Genomic DNA, 22,016 nt, shown 5'->3' on the forward strand with positions numbered 1-22,016 from the left:
ATGCTCAGACAACAACTCACTAGAACAAAGGACCCAATACCCAACATGAGCCAAACTAACGTAGTTTACAAAATACCATGCAAGGACTGCACAAAACACTATATAGGACAAACAGGAAGACAGCTAACAATCCGCATCCATGAACATCAGCTAGCCACAAAACGACACGACCAGCTATCTCTAGTAGCCATACACTCAGACAACCAGCAACATGAATTTGACTGGGAAAACACCACTATCATAGGACAAGCCAGACAGTGAACAGCCAGAGAATTCCTAGAAGCATGGCATTCATCCACAAACTCCATTAACAGACACATTGACCTGGACACCATATACAAACCACTACAGCTGAAACTGACACCCGGAAACGGCAAGAACGTCCATCAACAGACACATCGACCTAGACCCCACATACAAATCACTGCAGCTGAAACTGACACCCGGAAGCGGCAAGAACAAACCAATATAAATACCGGAAGAAACATCAAAGCAGCGCTTCACACGAGGCTCCAACAGCACTGATGATGTTCCCTAGCCAGGGAACGAAACGTTTGCAGCAAAAACTTCCAGCTCGGCGAGCAGAACCACAACAACGGATACCCGAGCTACAAATCTTCAATCAGATTTTAAATGATTAGAGTAAGACTAAGGCTAATCAAGGATAGTAGAGGGAAGTTGTGCGTGGAGTCAGAGGAGATAGGGGAAGTGCTAAATGAATATTTTTTGTCATTATTCACACTAGAAAAAGACAATGTGGTTAAGGAGAATACTGAGATACAGGCTACTAGACTAGATGGGATTGAAGTTCACAAGGAGGAGGTGTTAACAATTCTGGAAAGTATGAAAATAGATAAGTCCCCCGACCCAGGTGAGATTTATCCCAGGATTCTCTGGGAAGCCAGAGAGGAGATTGCAGAATCTTTGGCTTTGATCTTTATGTCGTCATTGTCTACAGGAATAGTGCCAGAAGACTGGAGGATAGCAAATGTTGTTTCCTTGTTCAAGAAGGGGAGTAAAAACAACCCTGGAAATTATAGACCTGTGAGCCTTACTTGTGGGTAAAGTGTTGGAAAGGGTTATAAGTAGGCTTGCCAACTTTAAGGGCATGTAATGGTCATTGGATAGGCACGTGGACAAGAATGGAATTGTATAGGTTAGATGGGCTTCAGATTGGTTTCACAGGTCGGTGCAACATCGAGGGCCAAAGGGCCTGTGCTGCACTGTAATCACAAAACCAATCACAGAACCCCCACTGTGTGGAAACAGGACCTTCAGCCCAACTAGTCCACACTGACCATTCGAAGAGTAAACCACCCAGACCCATTCCCCTACCCTATTATCCTATATTCACTCCTGACTAATGCATCTAACCTACACATCCCTGAACACTATGGGCAATTTAGCATGGCCAGTTCACCTAACCTGTACATTTTTGAATTGTCCAAGGAAACCAGAGCATCTGGAGGAAACCCACGCAGACATGGGAACAATGTGCAAACTCCACACAGACAAGTCACCCAAGACTGGAATCAGACCTGGGTCCCTCACGCTGTGAGACAGTAGTGCTAACCACTGAGCCACCGTGCTACTAAAATGTTTAAAGGAGAGAGGCAATTATACAACAATACCAACTCCATGCTGTGCTGCATCAGCAGCCCTGGTAGTGGGCCTGCCAAGAGGCTAGTAGAGAGAGAGCTTTGAAATCAGGAGTGACAGTCATATTATTAGGAATTTGGAAGGGACACAATAACAGTGAGTAGGTCTCCAACCTGTAAGTCTCAGTTAAATACAGGATCACTGGACCACAGTACAGTCCAGGAAGCCAATCAGCCCATCTGGACCTTTGTTGGAAGTGCACCTCAGAGATGTCATTCTCCCTGATCGCACTGAAAAGGTGACTGGGAATTTCTTGTCCTCTGCCCAGATAGCTTCCATTTCATCAGGGAACATTCTCTGTTATTCACCCAAGAGTTGCCCTTGGAGTGGGGAGGTTGGAATGTGCAATGGCAGCACAGAAACAAGCCCCTTCCATTTTAAAAGTTTGGAATGAAAAGGAGAAAGCCTTGTTTTTATGTAGGGCTTTCGACCACCAACAGACATCTCAGCTTGTTATCGTCAATAAAGCTGTTTTCGGAATGTAGTTACTGACACAGCTGGAACCAAGCTGCGTACAGCAAGATCCCACAAGCAGCAATGTGACAGCAACCAGTTGAACCGTGCATTCTGATTGATGAATACTGGTTAGGGCACTGGGCGAGTCTCTGAATTAGCGTCATGGGATCTTTTACGCCCAGGGGAACAGCCTCAGTTTAAAATTTGACCCAAAACAACAGCCCCTCTGACGGTGGCACACTCCCCTCACTTTGCCCTGGTGGGCCAGTCCGAACTGACGGTCCTCAGATCTGAGTTGGGACCTGTACCGGGAACTCTGCAGCACAAAATGCTGCAAAAGGAGCTGACACCCACTGAATATTGGTCAGCATAAACACGGTGGGCCTGAATATCCATGATCAATGTGTCAGGAGGAGAAACTGAAGGGCCAGGGACCTGGATGGAAAATGGGATCAGTATCACCCGTCCACAGAAAGCTTTTCATAGCTTCCCGCTATTCAAGCCATAACACGCAGCTTCTCGATCTTTTGTTACCAGCACTTCAGACTCAACAAACTTATTCGACCTCGATGTCTTCCGCCATCGGGCTGATGATCTCAAACTAGTTTAAAGTCGCTGGAATTTGGCTGCCGAACACTGCGCATGCGTCCTTGCTGAAGGCGCCGGCAAGCACTGCACGTGCGTTCCTAGCTTGGTGGAGTTGCCTGGCACTGCGCATGCGTTCCTGGCGTGGTGAAGCTGCCAGACATTGCGCCTGCGGTACTGTCATGGATGGACTGCCGGGACTGCGCATGCATTTTCGCCGTGAATGCCCTGCCGGGCACAGCGCATGCGTCTCGTGGTCGTGGCGCTGCCCGGCTTCCTCGGCCTGAGATGGCTCCGCAGCAACAAGTTCTCCAGGAAATTGCGTACGGCCCGCACCTGGCAGCTGGGGCCTGCTCAGCCCCCGTTCGCACACTTGCAGCAGGTAGGACGCCTTGGACAGGAGGAGCACGCGGCCCCGCGTAGAGGTCCTGGAGAGGCCCTGCTGACAGGCGGCTGCTCGGTGCGCGGTTAGTCCGGGGCCAGACCCAGCGGGATGTACTTGACCGAGCACTGAGGGGGAGAAGGGAGGCCGAGGGACAGCCGCAGGAATGTAAGTGTGTACTGTCCGGAAGGGTCTGGGGGTGAAGAGGAGGCAGCGCCCAAAGCCTCCTATCACCCGGGGCGCGCCAGCCTCATGCCCGGGCTCCCCTAAATCCAACTGCCGACCAGGCGGGTGACAACTCCTACCACTGTCCCCAACCTCCAAGCAGACCTTCAACCATCCCTCTTCCCTCCGCTTCCTTGTCCCTCTTCTCCTCTTTCCTTCCTTCTAAAAGATAATTGATGAATTACCTCACAAAAGCGAGTTGGAAAATAATTGCACTTGGCCAGCTAACAGGAACACATTACGCATAAATAGGTCTTTTTCAGGTTGGCAGCTTGTAATGGGTGTCTAAGATTGTGGAACTGGAAAAGCACAGCAGGTCAGGCAGTATCCGAGGTGCAGGAGGGTCGACCCTTCATTAGGAAGTGTTCATGCTTGAAACGTCGATTCTCCTGCACCGCTGCCTAACTTGCTGTGCTTTTCCAGCAACACACTCTTCGATTGTGATCTCCAGTATCTGCAGTCCTCACTTTCCCCAGGCTGTAATAGGTGGTGTGCCACAGGGATCATGCTATGGCCTTAACTGTTCACAATTAATGTGAATGATTTGGAATGAAAGAATGGAAAGTATGTTTACCAAATTTGCTGATGATGCAAATTAAGTTGAAAAGTAAATTGTGATATGGACATAACAAGGTGACAAAAAATAGTGGGGAAAGATGTCAAATGGAGTATAGTGTAAGAAACCATTTGTTTTGGCACGAAAGAAAAGAAGCATGGTTTCTAAATGGTCAGAGGATGCAGAGGGATCTGAGAGTTTTGCTTCCTAAAAGATAATTATGATGCGATTAGTCAATATTTAGAATGCATAGGATGGGGAAGGAAACTGCAAGGGATGGGCACAATTGAAATGTGGAACATATGCCAGGCACTTAATAAGTATTTACCTGTTAGGCAGGGAGGAAGTGGTCGAGTGAGGGAGCCATGGTTTACGACAGAAGTTGAATCTCTTGTCAAGAGGAAGAAGGATGCTTACATTAGGATGAGGTGGAAAGGCTCAGTTAGGGCACTTGAGAGTTACAAGTTAGCCAGGAAAGACCTAGAGAGAGAACTAGGAGGCAGGAGGGGACATGAGAAGTCGTTGGCGGATAGGATCAAGCAAAACCCTAAAACTTTCTATAGGTATATCAGGAACAAAAGAATGATGAGAGAAAGATTAGGGCCAAACAAGGATAGTTGTGGGAAGCATGGAGTCCGAGGAGATAGGGAACATGCTAAATGAATACTTTTCGTCAGTATTCACATTGGAAAAAAACATACAGTCACAGATGTACAGCAGGTGTACGGAAACAGACCCTTCGGTTCAACGTGTCCGTGCTGACCTGATATCCCAACCCAATCTAGCCAACACCTCGTCCATATCCCTCCAAACTCCTCCTATTCATATATCCATCCAGATGCCTTTTAAATGTTGTAATTGTACCAGCCTCCACCATTTCCTCTGGCAGCTCATTCTGTACACATACCACCTAGGTTGCCCCCTAGGTCTCTTTTCTTTTATCTTTCCCCTCTCACCCTAAATCTCTTTAAGGTCACCCCTCCATCTCCGACGCTTCAGGGAAAACAGTCCAAGCCAATTCAAACTCTCCCTATAGCTTAAATCCTCCAACCCTGGCAATATCTTTGTAAATCTTTTCAAAACTCTTTCAAGTTTCACAACATCTTTTCTATTGCAGGGAGATCAAATGGCACACAGTATTCCAGTAGTGGCCTAACCAATGTCCTGTACAGCTGCAACATGCCCTCCCAACCTCTGTACTCAATACTGTGACCAATAAAGGAAAGCATACCAAATGTCACCTTCACTATCTTATCTACCTGCGACTACACTTTCAAGGAGCTAAGAATCTGCACTCCAAGGTCTCTTTGTTCAGCAACACTCCCTAGGACCTTACCATTAAGTGTATAAATCCTGCTAAGATTTGCTCTCTCAAAATGCAGCACCTCACATTTATCTAAATTAAACTCCATCTGCCACTTGTCAGCCCATTGGCCCATCTGATCAAGATCCCATTGTAATCTGAGATAACTTTGTTCGCTGTCCATTACACCTCCAATCTTATCGCAAATACTGACAAACAGACTTCTAGACTGGATGGGGTTGATGTTCACAAGGAGGAGGTGTTAGCAATTCTGGGGATTGTGAAAATAGGTCAGACCTCTGGGCCAGTTGGGATTTATCCTAGGAATCTCTGGGAAGCCAGGGAGGAGATTGCAGAGACTTTGGCTTTGATCTTTGTTGTCATTGTCCAGGAATAGTACCAGAAGTCTGGAGGAGGGCAAATGTTTTCCCTTTACTCAAGAACAGGAATAGAGAAAACCTGGTAATTATGGACCTGTGAGCCTTACTTCAGTTGTGGGTAAAGGTTATAAGAGATAGGATTTATAATCATCTCGAGGGGAACAAGTTGGTTAGGGATAATCGACACGGTTTTATGAAAGTAGGCCGTGCCCCTCAAACCTTACTGAGGTTGTGACTAAGCAGGTGGATGAGAGTAAATCAGTTGATGCGGCGTATATGAATTTCAGTAAAACATTTGATAAGGTTTCCCACAGTAGGCTGTGGCACAAAATACGGAGGCATGGGATTGAGGGTGATTTAGTGGTCTACATCAGAAATTGGCTAGCTGAACAAAGACAGAGAGGGGTGGTTGATGGGAAATGTTCATCCTGGAGTTCTAGTTACTAATGGTGTACCGCAAGGATCTGTTTTGGGTCCACTGCTGTTTGTCATTTTGATATATGACCTGGATGAGGGCGTAGAAGGATGGGTTAGTAAATTTGTGGATGACACCAAGATTGGTGGAGTTATGGATAGTGCTGAAGGATGTTGCAGATTACAGAAGGACATTGATCAGCTGCAGAGCTGAGCTGAGAGTTAGCAAATGGAGTTCAATGCGGTAACATGTGAATTGATTCACTTTGGAAGGAGTAACAGAAATACAGAGTAAGATTTTAGCTGTGTAGATGAGCAGAGAGATCTTGTGTCCATGTACATAGATCCTTGAAAGTTGCTACCCAGATTAATAGGCTTATTAAGAGGGATTGGGTTTTGGAGCCATGTGGTCATGCTGCAGCTGTGCAAAACTCTGGTGCGGCCGCACTTGGAGTATTGCGTACAGTTCTGGTCCCTGCATAATAGGAAGGATGTGTAAGCTTTGTAGATGGTGCAGAGAAGATTTACTAGAATGTTGCCCGGTATGGAGGGAAGGTCTTATGAGGAAAAGCTGAGGGACATGAGGCTGTCTTCATTAGAAGAAGGTTGAGAGGTGACTTAATAGAGACATACAAGATAATCAGAGGGTTAGATAGGGTGGACAGTGAGAGCCTTTTTCACTAGCATGATGGGACATGCCTTCGAATTGAGGAGTGATAAATATAGGTCAGATGTCAGAGGTAGCTTGTTTACTCGGAATGCCTTGCCTGCAACTGTAATAGACTCGCCAACATTAAGGGCATTTAAATTGTCATTGGATAAACATATGGATGAAAATGGGTAGTGTAGGATAGATAGGCTTCAGATTGTTGCGCCGTGGAACCATCGAGGGCCAAAGGACCTTTCCTGCCCTGTTAATGTTCTATGTTCAAAAACTGAGAAGGCTACATCTGGGTATAGCAAGTAATCAGGCAAGCTAAATAGCACGTTATAATTTATTGCAAGTGATATTGAACACAGTAGTTGGGAGGTTTCAGTTAAATAGGGCATTAGTGAGGCTAGCTCTGGTGACCTGCTACAGTACTACATACAGTATTTAAGGATAGGTATAAATGCGTCAGAAGCAGTTCAGAAGATGCAGAACCATATGACTAAGGAGCTGATAGACAGAAGAGGGCTATTTGGCTCATCTTGTCCATGCTGACCTAAAGACACCTAGCTGTCCTTTCCAATCCAGACTACCTCACTTAATTTGATTCAATGAGTTGACATCTACGCTTCACTGTCTTACAGACAGAAACTATTTGAGATATGATAGGTTAAGTAAGTGTGCAAAGAGCTGTCAAATGGAGTATAATGTGAGAAACCATCTCTCTTTACACGAATAAAAACAAAGCATAGTTTCGAAATGGTCAGAGGATGTACAGGGATCTGAGTGTTCTAGTTCAAAAAACTGAAAAGGCTATATCTGGGTACAATATGTAATTAGCTTGTTTGGTATTCAAATTCTGAAATGTGATTACTAAACACTTTATAACAACTTAAAGAAATATCTGGAATGAAAACAAGGTGCTAAGGAAACTCGGCAGAGCTGGCAGCATTCATCCTTACCATGAAATTATTCAGGCTCTGCTTCCTATATCTTTCAGGAAAAGTGTTCCAAGTACTCATGACCCTCAGTGAAAATAGACAATAGGTGCAGGAGTAGGCCATTCAGCCCTTCGAGCCTGCACCGCCATTCCTAATCAGTATCCGCTCCCTGCCTTATCTCCATAACCCTTGATTCCACTATCTTTGAGAGCTCTATCCAACTCTTTCTTAAATGAATCCAGAGACTGGGCCTCCACTGTCCTCTGGGGCAGAGCATTCCACACAAATAAACTGTTTCACCTTTAATATGTCTTAATAAAGACATCCAGTTTCCCCAAGATGAAACATTCACTCCACATCTACCCTGTCAAAACCTGTGGTTAAAGTTTCAATCATGCCACTTCTTGCTCTTTTAAACTCGACAGACTGAAACCTGTCTCACCTTCCCTCATTGGACAAACCATCCATTCCAGGAATTATAAAAAAAAACTGCAGATGCTGGAGATCTAAAGCAAAATGAACAATTCCTGGAGAAACACAGCTGGTCTGGCAGCATCTGCCAGAAGAAAGCAGAGTTAACATTACAAGTCACCAGACTCAAACATTAAGAAGCAGAGTCTGAATAATCTCAAGGTAAGGATGAATGGTTGGTAAGGGGATGAAAGGTTGTTGTGGTTTAGGTGAAAATGTGAATTTGAGATGATACTAAGGTCAGCTCATTAAATGATAGTCCAGCTCAGGGAGCTGGATGGACTTGAGTTGCAGATTTCAATGTTCCATCTCTTCATTTGCCTGCCCTGCTGGCAGCCTCTCCCCTCTCACCTCCTCCTCCACTCCGTCCTCCCACCCCTTCCTTCTGCAACCACCGTCCACCAACAGAACTCTCTTCTTTCTTCCCCCTGCCTGCTCTGCTTCATTATTCCTTCCAGTCCTGTCCCTTTGCATGTGCACTTAATAGTTAAGTTTGCTTTTTTTCAAAAAACCCCAGTGTTCACCTGCATGAGTGTTTTAAGCCAGTGATTACTTTACCTTCATTAATATAGATGTGAAAATGTCTGGAGTCTGCAACTAAGTACAGATGCTAGAAGTGCACAGGTCTGTGGAAAGAATTGAGCAGGGTTTACATCTGACATGTTAGCCTGGCCTTTTTCTTTGGTAAGTGCTGATGGCCTGTTTTCTACTCTTGTTTGTTTCACAACTTTAATTTGATTTGATTTGATGACACAGTTCTTTTCAAAATGTTGTTCACGCATTGTCAACACTCAAATTGCATTCTTGTGTCAAGATGAATATGAGGCACAACACAATAATTCTATATCTCCTGAACTTATGATTTTGGATTCCAAGTCATAAAAGCATGAAGAAGATCACTCCGTCTAGTCTCATTGAATCCTTGCCAACTCTCTGCAGAGTAATCAGTCCAGTCAGTTTAGATCACCCAACCTATCCCTGTAGCCAGGCAAGTTTTTTCCCTTGAATGTCAACCATTATTTCATGAAAAATCATTGGTCGTCACCGTTTTCACTTCATCATGGACAAGTTCACAGTCATAACTATGCTGCTTTTAAACATTCTTCCTCATGCTGTCTCTTGTCCAAAATGGCAAGGTGGCTCAGTGGTTAGCACTGATAGGCCTCACTGCAGCAGGGATATGGGTTCGATTCCAGCCTTCAGGACTTTGCACGTTTTCCTCATGTCTGTGAGCATATCCTCCCACAGTCTGAAATTGTGCAGATTAGGTGGATTAGCTATGCTAAATTGCTCATTCTGTCCAGTAATGTGCAGGCTGGATGGATTAGCCATGGGCAATGTAGTGTTAGAGGGGTAGGGTAGGAATTGGGTGAGATGCTGTTCAGAGTGTTGATGTGGACTTGATGGGCTGAATGGCCTGCTTCCAACTGGGTCCAATTCAGAAGACCACTCACTTGGACCAGATACGTTTTCTCTCCACAGATGCTACCAGACCAGCTGTTTTTGTTGCTAATTTCCAGCATCTTCGTTTCTTTGGGGTTTTTTTTAAACCTAATGTTTCTAACACACTTTCTAGCACTTAGAGTCATAGAGATGTACAGCATGGAAACATGCCCTTCAGTCCAACCCCTCCATGCTGACCAGATATCCCAGCCCAATCTATTCCCACCTGCCAGCACCCAGCCCATATCCCTCCGAATCCTTCCTATTCATATACCCATCCATAATGCCTCTTAAATGTTGCAATTGTACTAGCCTCCATCACTTCCTGTGGCAGCTCATTTCATACGCATACCACTCTCTGCGTGAAAAAGTTGTCCCTTAGGTCTCTTTTATAACTTTCCCCTCTCATCCTAAGTCTATGCCCTCTAGTTCTGGACTCCCACTCCAGGGAAAACACTTTGTCTATTTATCCTATCCATGCCCATCATAATTTTGTAAACTTCTCTAAGGTCACCCCTCAGCCTCCGAGGCTCCAGGGAAAAAAAACCCCAGCCTGTGTAGCCTCTCCCTATAGCTCAACTCCTCCAACCCTGGCAACGTCCTTGTAAATCTTTTCTGAACCCTTTCAAGTTTCACAATATCTTTTCGATAGGAAGGAGACCAGAATTGCACGCAAAATTCCAACAGTGGTCTAACCAATGTCCTGTACAGCCGCAACATGACCTCCCAACTCCTGTACTCAATACTCTGACCAATAAAGGAAATCATACCAAACACCACCTTCACTATCTAACCTACCTGCGACTCCACTTTCAAGGAGCTATGAACCTGCACTACAAGGTCTTTGTTCAGCTACACTCCCTAGGGCCTTACCATTAAGTGTACAAATCCTACTAAGATTTGCTTTCCCAAAATGCAGCACCTCACATTTATCTGAATTAAACTCCACCTACCACCTCTTAGCCCATTGGCCCATCTGGTCAGGATCCTGTTGTAATCTGAGGTAACCTCCTTTGCTGTCCACTACACCTCCAATTTTGGTGTCATCTGCAAACTTACTAACTACCTCTTATGCTCGCGTCCAAATCATTTATATAAATGACGAAAAGTAGAGGACCCAGCACCAATCCTTGTGGCACTCCACTGGTCACAGGTCACCAGTCTGTAAAACAACCCTCCACCACCACCCTCTGTCTTCTACCTTTGAGCCAGTTCTGTATCCAAATGGCTAGTTCTCCCTGTACACTTGGCCTGTAGCCCTGTCGGCCTTGACACTCTACGTTTTCATCTCCTTATTTAAATGCTATAAGGGTTTCAGTTTTGACCACCCTTACTGGTTGCATTCCAGATTCTTACCATCCTCTGAGGGAAAATAAAATTGCTTGCATCCTCGCTAAACCTCCTACTACTAACCTTATCTATGCACATGATCGTTGATTCTTCCACCAAGGGAAAATGTTTCTTCCTGTCTGTCCAATCTGTGCCCTTCAATTTTACACGTTTCAATCATGCTGTCCCCCCAACCACTCCGTCTCCTCTGCTCCAAGGAGAACAACTCCAATCCATCCAATCTGACTTCATGACTAAAATTCCCCAGCCCAGGCAACATCTTGGTACATCTGCTCTGCGCACAATCGCATGCCTCCAATAATATGGATTCCAGAACTGTACACAATACTCTAGCTGTGGCTTCACCATGTTTTATACTGTTTAAAAATAATGTATGTTATGGACTAGGCTAGATCACTCTAGACGTTCCTAAGCAGGTAGCCCCAAACCATAACTTTGCAATTACCCTGAGTAAGATAGCAAGGTTGACTACTAGATTTTAAAACAGACAAAATGTGTTTCATTGTGTAACTTTGTGAATAACCAAGAACAGAATAAACAATCCCGATAGAACTCAACCTATCCAACTAGACTTAATTATGCTGTTCCGAATATACTCCTCCGTCCTAATAAACAAACTCCCTTTAAAAACCTGTATAAATGGACCACGTGCTTAAAGGTTGAAGTTGAAGGGCAGAAAGAGAGAGTGAGTTTCTACACAGACCCCTGCTGAACTTGCAACCAGCTCAAGACAAAACTAAAACTGTTCAGCTCTGCTAGAGAGCTGACCACTCTCTTTTCACTTCTAAAATATGACCACTTTGGCCTGAAGTCTCCTCTGTTTACATATAAACAGAAGGCCTCTCAAAATCCTCTTCATCTTTGTACCAAACCAGACTGATTGGAGCCTGACACGGTTTATTGCCCCTCTGAAAGAAAAGGACAGAATCTCCTTGAGCCAAGGAAGTTTTTAGATAAAAAGGGACTAGCTTTGTGACACAGAGCATTTCTGTGCAGAACAGGCCTTTCAGCCCTCAATATTGGTTCCACAAGGCAGTGCAATCTGAAGCCCATTTAACCTACACTATTCCATTCTCATCCATTTGCCTATCCAGTGACTATTTAAATGCCCGTAAAGTTGGTGAGTCTACTACTGCTTGCAGGCAGTGCGTTCCATGCCCCTACAATTCTCTGAGTAAAGAAACTACCTCTGACATCTGTCCTATATCTGTCACTCCTCAATGTGAAGCTACGCCCCCCCATGCTAGCCATCACCAATCCTTGGAGAAAAGGCTGTAACTGTCCACCCGATCCAACCCTCTGATCATCTTACATATTAGATTACTTAAGATTAGATTACTTAACAGTGTAGAAACAGGTCCTTCGGCCCAACAAGTCCACACCGACCCGCTGAAGCGCACCCACCCAGACACCTTCCCCTACATTTACCCCTGCACCTAACACTGCGGGCAATTTAGCGTGGCCAATTCACCTAACCTGCACTTTTTTTTTGAACTGTGGGAGGAAACCGGAGCACCTGGAGGAAACCCACGCAGACACGGGGAGAATGTGCAAACTCCACACAGTCAGTTGCCTGAGGCAGGAATTGAACCGGGTCTTTGGTGCTGTGAGGCAGCATATCTCACTTAAGTCGCCTCTCAACCTTCTTCTCTAACAAAAACAGCCTCAAGTACTTCGGCCTTTCCTCATAAGACCTTCCCTTCATACCAGGAAACATCCTAGTAAATCCCCTATGAATCCCTTCCAAAGCTTCCACGTCCTTCCTATAATGCGGTGACCAGAAGTGCATGCAATACTCCAAGTGTGGCTGCACAAGAGGTACAGCTGCATCGTGACCTCATGGTTCCAAAACTCGATCCCTCTACTAATAATAGCTAACACCGTATGCCTAATTAACAGTCCTATCAACCTGGATGGCAACTTTGAGGGATGTAAGTACATGGCCATTGAGATCTCTTTGCTCGTCTACAATACCAAAAATCTTACCATTAGCCCAGTACTCTGCAGTCCTGTTACTCCTTCTAAACTGAATCACCTCATACTTTTCTGCATTAAATTCCATTTGCCACCTCTCCTCTCAGGTCTGCAGCTTATCTCTGCCCGTGTGTAACCTGCAACATCCTTTGGCACTATCCACTACTGTACCAACCTTAGTATCATTCACAAATTTACTAACCCATCCTTCTACACTCTCATCCAGGTTGTTTATAAAAATGACAAACAGCAGTGGACCCAAAACTGATCCTTGTGGTACACCACTAGTAACTGAACTCCAGGATAACATTTCCAATCAACCACCATCCTCTGTCTTCTTTCACCTGGCCAATTTCTGATCCAAACCGCTAAATCGCCCTCGATCCCATGCCTCCATATTTTGTGCAGTAGCCTACCATGGGGAACCTTATCAAATGCCTTGCTGAAATCTATATACACCACACTAACAACTTTACCCTCATCCACTTGTTTCGTCAGTTTCTCAAAGAACTCAATAAGGTTTGAGGCATGACCTACCCTTCTCAACTGTGTTGACTATCCCTAACCAACTTAATCCTACTGAGATGATTATAAATCCTGTCTCTTATAACCTTTTCCAATACTTTACCCGGAACCGAAGGAAGGCTCACAGGTCTATAATTACCCTTTTTGAACAAGGGGATAACATTTGCTATCCTCCAGTCTTCTGGTACTATTCCTCTAGAAAATGACGACGTTACGATCAAAGATTAAAGATAACCTCCCTGCTCTTACACTCTAAGCCTAATTAATATGGGCAGGTTAATAGGAGGTCAAAAGTCACACAGCCGACTGTCAACCAACAAATGCCAAGCTATACTAAACCTACTTTCATACACTTGCTCTATAGCCTACTACGTCCTGGCATTTTCAGTGCTTGTCCAGATGTTTCTCAAATGTTTTGAATACCTGTTCCCATCAAGCCTCAGGCTGCCCGTTTCACATTTTTAATGTCCTCTGGGTTAAAAAAGGTTTCCTTGGAATTTCTCCAAACCATGTACTCCTTAATTTTGTGCCCTCGGGTCTTAAATGCATCTACCTTGGGGAACAGATTCTTATGATCTACCCAGTCTGTGCTTCTCAATTCTCATCATATTCCCACAGCAACCTCCTTCACCCCAGGGAAAACAAATGCATCCTACCCAGTCTGTCTCATAACTGAGACTTTTTAGCCTAGGCAACATACTGGTGAATCACTTTTGTGTAGTCTCCTGTGGAATCACGTCTTCTTATAGCATGGCAACCAGAGTTGCACACAGTATTCCATCTGTGTCCAAACTAATGTTGATAAAGTTGTCACAAGATTTCCTTGCTTGTACACTTTATGCCCCAGCTAATAAAGGCAAGCATCCTGTATGCCTTCTTTATGATTTTGTCTACTTGCGCTGAAATCTTGAGAGATCTATGGACTTGTGCACAAAAGTACCTTTGTTTCTCAGATTGTTCATTATGTATATCTTTCCCTATGTAAACTTTCCAAAATGTATCACCTTGCATTTATCAGGATTAAAATTCATCTGCCATTGCTCTACTTAATTTAGCAGCTGACCAGTATCAGAATATCTGAGATTATCATCTTCACTAGCAACAACAGCAATTGTGTCATTTGCATACTTAGTAATTATAGAGGAACCTGAATTATCCGAATGAGATGGGTGGGCACTATTTCATTCAGATAATTGATTATTCAGTTAATTCATTCAATGCCTTACCTCTGGGGCTCGGAGTTTTCTGTTAAGTCCGCTCCCTATTGAGGTGACCAGGTGCTAGCACACCATGCGTGAGCTTCTGCCCCCTGCCCCTCAACTCTGTCCAACACCACCCTCCACCTGCTGTCACGCCCTGTCAGCCCCCACCCTGTTCACGCCCCCATTTCCATCAGCTCCCCCCCCTCCCCCTCCAAGGCTGCTGGCATGGACACCAACAGTAAGACTGCTGTTGCCTTTGTGGGGTAAATCTCCAAACAGCGCACACGCACAGACAGACAGACACACAGACTGACAGACAGCCACACACACAACTTTTTACAGCAGCATTTTGACAAGTCCCACCTCTGCCCTGTACAGGATAATGTTAGAGAGAATATCTGGGAAGCGGGGTTTAGGGTTCACTCCTGTGTCAAACTCCAGGGTGCGTGTGGGGAGAGGGAGAGAAGGTGGGAGGTCAGTCATTTGGAGACGGTGCCTGGGCTCCCATGTCCAGGACTGTTCTCGGCAGCATTTCAGTAAGCCAAGATAGTTTTTAATCATTGTAAACAAAAGACGTGATCAGGGTTGAAACAGCTCTTTGATGTAATGTTTCTATCAGGACCTCGAGATCTCCTTCGGATAATCTGATTTTTGGATAATTGATATTCAGATAGTCGAGTTTCCTCTATATACCTTCCACATTCACATGCAGGGTAGGTGAAGCCTAATGGTATTATTGCTGGACTGTTAATCCAGAGACCCAGTCAATGTTCTGCGGGACCTGGGTTCAAATCCTGCCATGGCAGGTAGTGGAAGTTGAATTCAATAAAAAGAAAATCTGGAATTAGGAGTCTAACGCTGACCACGAATCAATTGTCAGGAAAATCCCATCTGGGTCACGAATGTCCTTGATAGAAGGAAATGGCCATCATTACCTGGTCTGGCCGACAAGTGACGCCAGATTCCCAGCGGTGTACTTGACTCTTAACTGTCCTCAGGCCAGATAGGGATGGGTCATAAACGCTAGTCCAGCCAGTGATGCCCACATCTCTAGAATGATTTTTTAAAAAAATATCATTAATATACATAACAAGGCTTCCAGCACCAAGCCTGTGCTACACTGCTGGTCACAGACTTACAATCAAAAAGCAGCCCTCCATTATTGTCTTTTTCCTCCTATTTGCAAGCCAATTTTGTATCCGGTCTGCAAACTTGCTTGGATCCTCTGGGCTCTGACTGTTTGGGCTAGACTTCAATGTGGCACCTTGTCAAAGAACTTACTGAAGTCCATGTAACCCACTTCAACTGTACTTTCCTCAACAATATGTTTAGTCACCTTTCTAAAAGACTCAATTAAATTAATCAGACAGGATCTCCCGACAAAAGAAAATCTGCTGACTATCCCTGATCACTCCAAGCCTAACCAAATGTTGATTAATCCTGTCAATTTTCCCACTACTGACTTCAGACTAACTGGTCTGTAATTTCTTGGCCTACCCCTGTTGCTCTTCTGGGGAAAAAAAAACATGTTAGCTATCCTCCAATCATCTGGCAGTTCACATGTGGTTCTCAAAGCATTAAATATCTCCTCCAGAGCCCAAACAATCTCTGGTGGAGATATTTATGCACTTTTATGCCCAATGGAACACCCATGGGATTTCCAATACCAGGGTTCTTATCAGAGGCAGTAATGCAGCGACTCGAACAAACAGCTCTGCCTACCATCCAACACAAACTTTGGCTCCACTCCGTGGATGACACCTTTGTCATCACTAAACGAAACAAATCGGAGGAAATCTTCAAGACCATCAATAATACTCTTCCTGGTGTAAAATTCACATAAGAGGAGGAAAACGACAACCAATTGCCATTTCTAGATGTCACAATAGAGCGAACAGCGAATGGGGAACTTCAAACCTGCATCTACAGGAAAACAACACATACGGACCAAATACTGAACTACAGAAGCAATTACCCCAACACCCACAAATGAAACTGCATTAAATATTACTTCAATGAGCCAACACACTAGCATAGAGGAACTTCGCAGAGTAGAGGAAAATCACCTATACAGTGTATTCAAAAAGAATGGGTACCAAATGAGCACAGTCTACTGATTTCTCAGCAACAAACCCAAACAAGCAGACAAAACATGTCCAAAAACCCTAACCACTCTCCCCTACATCAAAGACATCTCAGAACTGACTGACAGACTATTCAGACCTGTTGGCATCATGGTAGCCCACAAACCCACCAACACACTAAAACAGCAGCTAATAAACTTTAAAGAATCTATGCAGATAACAAACAAAACTAATGTCATTTACCGTGCTAGAACTGTAACAAACACTACATTGGACAAACAGGCAGAAAAGTAGCCACCAGGAAAAATGAACATCAACTAGCCACAAAAAAAATGACCCGCTCTCAATAGGATCCATACTTATGGATAAGGAAGGACACCACTTCAACAGTGACAACACATTGATTCTAGGACAAGCCAAACAGAGACACGCACGAAAATTCCTCAAAGCATGGTATTCCAACCAGAACTCTAACAACAAACACATTGACTTGGATCCCATTTACCACCCCTGAGAAAAAGAACAGGAACTTACATCACCACAGGAAATGACATCACCAACCCAAGGAAACCTAGCACATAAATAGAAAGCAGGCCATACCACCAGTGTTACCTAGTAGGGTGACTAAACATCTGAAAACAAACCTTTCAGCTCAGCAAACAAACCTACATCCAGAGCCTCAACCTGAGCTACAAATCTTCTCAAAACTCGCTAATATTAATACAAAAACAAAATGTACTCTATTACATTGTCCACAAAACACATTGAATTATGATCCTAATTTAAGTAAGGCAAAACAGTTACTTTGATATTTTCTGGACCAGTATTTTAACAAACCAAAATATTTAAATATCAAACACTTGCAGTACGGCACAATTTATATTGAAACTTTCTTTTTCGGTCCATGTATTAATACAACCTAAATTTCAGCGTTTCCTTTTTTTTGCATCCTCTGGTCAGAATTCCTCTCATTTTAATATGGGGGAGAAAACGCAGCACAAATGAGACCCAGTGATAATCCATGACATGGAAAGCGAGGAGTCCAAAAGATGGAGGAGGTAGCCCCAGAAGATCCACACCGGAGTCAGACAAAAATAAATCGAGTCCACAGATTGGCAATCAACCACCACAGCACAGAAAAAAAATTCAAGCATTGGTCCAAGGTTCCCAAAGCTCCATGAACCCCATAGCACCTGGCATGCGCGCACATACAGATCACTAAAGCATCCTTACCTCCGTGGAAACCAGAGTGAGGAACGCCACCCCACCACTCGATGAAGCTGCGAAGGAAAGAAAGACAGTCACACCCTCTAGACGAAATCGCACCGACAAAAAGGAAAAACCTTAACGGGGGGCCACAAACGCCGCAGCCCAAGCCACCCACATCCCCAGATGAAAGACTCACCAAATCGAGTCCACAGCCAGAACCTGAGACTCCCACAACAAACACCTGGACAAGTGGAAGTCAATATATTTCACTGTCTGGATCATTGCAGACTTGGCTCCATTTTCTGTCCCTTTTTCCGGTGATGTCATATTGTCCGAAAAGTGCTTCTAAGGGGAAGTGTGGGGGGATAAAGTCGATAACTCTAACAGGTACCAAATCTTGTTTAGATGTTTTTCTTTGAAGTTCCTGATTCCTGACATTTTGTTGCTCCGGAGCCTCAAACCTTGTGTGTGTAGTTTCCACACCCACTTCAGGGTCCTGACCTTCATGTGGGGGTTCTCCCCCACAGGGTGATTGAGACAAATTCAGTTATTTTATGTTTTGCACTATGCTCTGGAACCTCAAACCTCACCACTAGAGGACTCTATCCTCCTTTTTCTAGGAGGACTTTAACCTCCTAATTCCCAGTAATTTATGATTCTGAAAGCAAACTCATTGTCATGCAAGTGCATAAGTTACTTCAGAGATTCCGTCACCGCAAAGTCCTTGAGGATGAGGGGTCGACTGAGTGGTAGATCAAGGAGAGAGATCAAGGTAAATCTTAGCTTGTGGGCTCATCTGTCTCAGGCAGTCAGCACTCAGACGATCACTTATTCAGTCCACCTAGAAGCTCTGTTGGAATCCCACTGCTGCCACCAAATGTTAGGTTATTTTCCTGAGATTCTTACACACTTAATGTAACTACAATAGCCAATTTCTGTGAGCAACAACCAACTTTTCTTAAGCTCATAAAGTTCAAACTGTGGAGAAACTCTTAACTCTCTTCACCATGCATGCGAAGTGTGTCGCAAAGTCTCCCTAAACAAAGGAAACAATTCTTTCTTCATACAAAATCTTTATATCACAGTCAACAATGCCCACAAGACAACCCCCAGTCACATGCCACTCAAGACACAATGCAGTGTCCTAATCATCTCCAGAAACAATGTAATGTAAATCATTCCTTCATGGTCAAATCTGTTGCAAATCATTTTTTTTAAATTACAGGGAATAGTCAAAATTTCAACTGTTATGTTCATAATGATTTTTGAATAGGATGATAATGCAAATGTAAATTGTCTCTGAATAATAGGAGATAGCCAAATAAATGGCTGTGGGTTGGGAATGTAAATTCACTTACATTTTACCTGTAGAATAGAGACGTCCCACCCTAGCCTTGGGACATCCAATTTCCTGCAGGTCAGCAGAGCAAATTAACTCTTTCATATCACAACTGTACTATTATTCTATCAGTTGTAAAATAGTGATGGAAAAGAATAGACCCGATCTAAAAGTTCAAGTTCTAAATTAGAGGAAGGCCAATTTTGACCATATTAGGTAAGATCTTTCAAAGGTCAGTTGAGGACAGATGTTTACAGGTAAAGGGATTTATACAAAATCTTTATATCTCAGTCAGTAATGTCCACAAGACAACCCCCAGTCACATGCCACTCAAGACATAATGCAGTGACCTAGTCATCTCCGGAAAGTGGGAAGCCATCAGAAGTGAGATAACGAGAGTCCAGAGACAGTATGTTCCTGTTCAGGTGAAAGGCGAGGCTGGTAGGTGTAGGGGATGCTGGAAGAAGAGAGAAATTGAGGTTTTGGTTAAGAAAAAGGAAGCATATGACAGGAGAAATCGAGTCTAGATTAGTGGTGCTGGAAAAGCACAGCAGTCAAGCAGCATCCGAGGAGCAGGAAAATTTAAGTTTCGGACAAAAGCCCTTCTTTCGAAGAGAAGTAGGAGTATACTTGAGGGAAATCAAGAAGGCAGAAAGGGGACATGAGACTGCTTTGGCAAATAGAGTTAAGGAGAGTCCAAAGGGATTTTTATAAATACATTAAGGACAAAAAGATAACTAGGGAGAGAATAGGGCCCTTCAGAGTTCAGCAAGGCAGCCAATGTGTAGAACCATAGGAGATGGGGAGATATTAAATGAGTATTTTGCATCAGTATTTACTGTGAAGAAGGACATAGAAGATATAGACTGTGGGGAAATGGATGGTGACACCTTGAAAAATTACAGAGGAGGTGGTGCTGGATGTCTTGAAACGCATAAAAGCAGATAAATCCCCAGGACCTGATCACTTCTACTCAAGAACTCTGGGAAGCTAAGGAAGTGATTGCTGGGCCCTTTTCTGAAATACATGTCGCATCGATAGTCACAAGTGAGGTGCCAGAAGACTGGAGGTTGGCTAACGTGCCACTATTTAAGAAAGGTGGTAAAGAAAAGCCAGAGATCTATAGACCGATGAGCCTGACATTAATGGTGGGCAAGTTGTTGGATGGAATCCTGAGGGATAGGACTTACATGTATTTGGGAAGACATGGACTGATTAAAGAGTCAGCATGGCTTTGTGCTTGGAAATAATGTCTCACAAACTTGATTAAGGTTTTTGAAGAAGTTACAGAGGATTGATGAGGGCAGAGCGGTAGTTGTGATCTATATGGACTTCAGTAAGGTGTTCGACAAGGTTCCTCATTGTAGACTAGCTAGCAAATTTAGATCTCAGTGGGATACAGGGAGCACTAACCATTTTGATACAGAAGTGGCTCGAAGGTTGAAGACAAAGGGTCATGATGAAGGGTTGCTTTTTAGACTGGAGGCCTGTGAAATGCTGTGCCACAAGGATCGGTGCTGTGTCCATTGTTTCTCATCATTTATATAAATTATTTGAATGTGAATATAAGAGGTATAGTTAGTAAGTTGGCAGATGACACCAAAATTGGAGGTGTGGTGGACAGCAAAGAAGTTTACCTCGGAGTACAATGGGATCTTGAACAGGTGGCCCAATGGGCTGAGGAGTGGCAGATGGAATTCAGTTTAGATAAATACAAGGTGCTGCATTTTGGAAAGGCACATCAGAGCAGGACTTATACACTTAATGGTAAGGTCCTGGGGAGTGTTGTTGAACAACGAGACCTTGGAGTGCAGATTCATAGTTCCTTGAAAGTGGAGTTGCAGGTAGATAGAATAGTGAAGGAGGTGTTTGGTATGCTTTCCTTTATGGACAAAACATTGAGCTTAAGAGTTGAGAGGTCATGTTGCATCTGTATAGGACATTGGTTAGGCCACTTTCGGAATATTGCGTGCAATTCTGGTCTTCCTATCGGAAGAATGTTATGAAACTTGAAAGGGTTCAGAAAAGATTTACAAGGATGTTGCCAGGGTTGGAGGATGTGAGCAACAGAAAGAGGCTGAAATAGATTAGATTAGATTTCCTACAGTATGGAAACCGGCCATTCAGCCCAACAAGTCCACACCAACCCTCTGAAGAGTTAACCCCCCCAGACCCATTCAACCTTGACTAACGCATCTAATGTTATGAACAATTTAGCGTGGCCAATACACCTGACCTGTACGTCTTTGGATTGTGGGAGGAAACCGGAGCACCCGGAGGAAACACACGCAGACACGGGGAGATTGTGCAAACCCAATCTCCCCGTGGGAATCAAATCCAGGTCCCTGGCACTGTGAGGCAGCAGTGCTAACCACTGAGCCATCATGCTGCCCAAAGGCTGGGGCTGTTTTCCCCGGTGCATTATAAGCTGAGGGTGACCTTGTAGAGGATTATAAAATCATGAGGGGCATGGATAGGGTAAATAGACATGGCCTTTTCTGTGGAGTGGCAGAGTGCAGATCAAGGGGGTGTAGGTTTAGGGTGAGAAGGGAAAGATTTAAAAGGGACTTAAGGGGCAACGTTTTCACATAGAGTGTGGTGCCTATGTGGAATGAACTGTCAGAGGAAGTGGTGGAGGCTGGTACAATTACAATATTTAAAAGGCATCTGGATGGGTATATGAATAGGAAAGATTTAGAGGAATATGGGCCAAGTGCTGGCAAATGAGACTAGATTAGGTTAGTATATCTGGTCAACATGAAAAAAGGGTCAGTTTCTATGCTGTATATCTCTATGACTATGACTCTAAAAGACTCCCACTTTCCAAATGGACTTAGCTGTAAGTAGCTGCTCCAAGTCAATATTTGCC

General features: G+C 44.1%; 1 protein-coding gene across 11 annotated transcripts in view; it reads left to right on the forward strand.

The window, feature by feature from the left end:
• Positions 1-2,965: 2,965 nt before the first annotated feature.
• Positions 2,966-22,016, forward strand: part of asb7 (ankyrin repeat and SOCS box containing 7) — an 82,271-nt gene continuing 63,220 nt past the window's right edge. For 5 of the 11 annotated variants that reach the window (XM_060853113.1, XM_060853117.1, XM_060853110.1 and 2 more), the window contains exons 1-2: positions 2,966-3,082; positions 8,594-8,705. The gene's annotated coding sequence lies outside the window, so the exon portion shown is untranslated. Of the gene's footprint in view, positions 3,251-8,116; positions 8,184-8,593; positions 8,706-22,016 lie in introns of those variants that run through there. The other 6 variants (XM_060853116.1, XM_060853115.1, XM_060853119.1 and 3 more) reach the window with 4 other exon arrangements.

The sequence above is a fragment of the Hemiscyllium ocellatum genome, chromosome 39 (assembly GCF_020745735.1).
Source record: "Hemiscyllium ocellatum isolate sHemOce1 chromosome 39, sHemOce1.pat.X.cur, whole genome shotgun sequence".
NCBI classification, from domain to species: Eukaryota; Metazoa; Chordata; class Chondrichthyes; order Orectolobiformes; family Hemiscylliidae; genus Hemiscyllium; species Hemiscyllium ocellatum.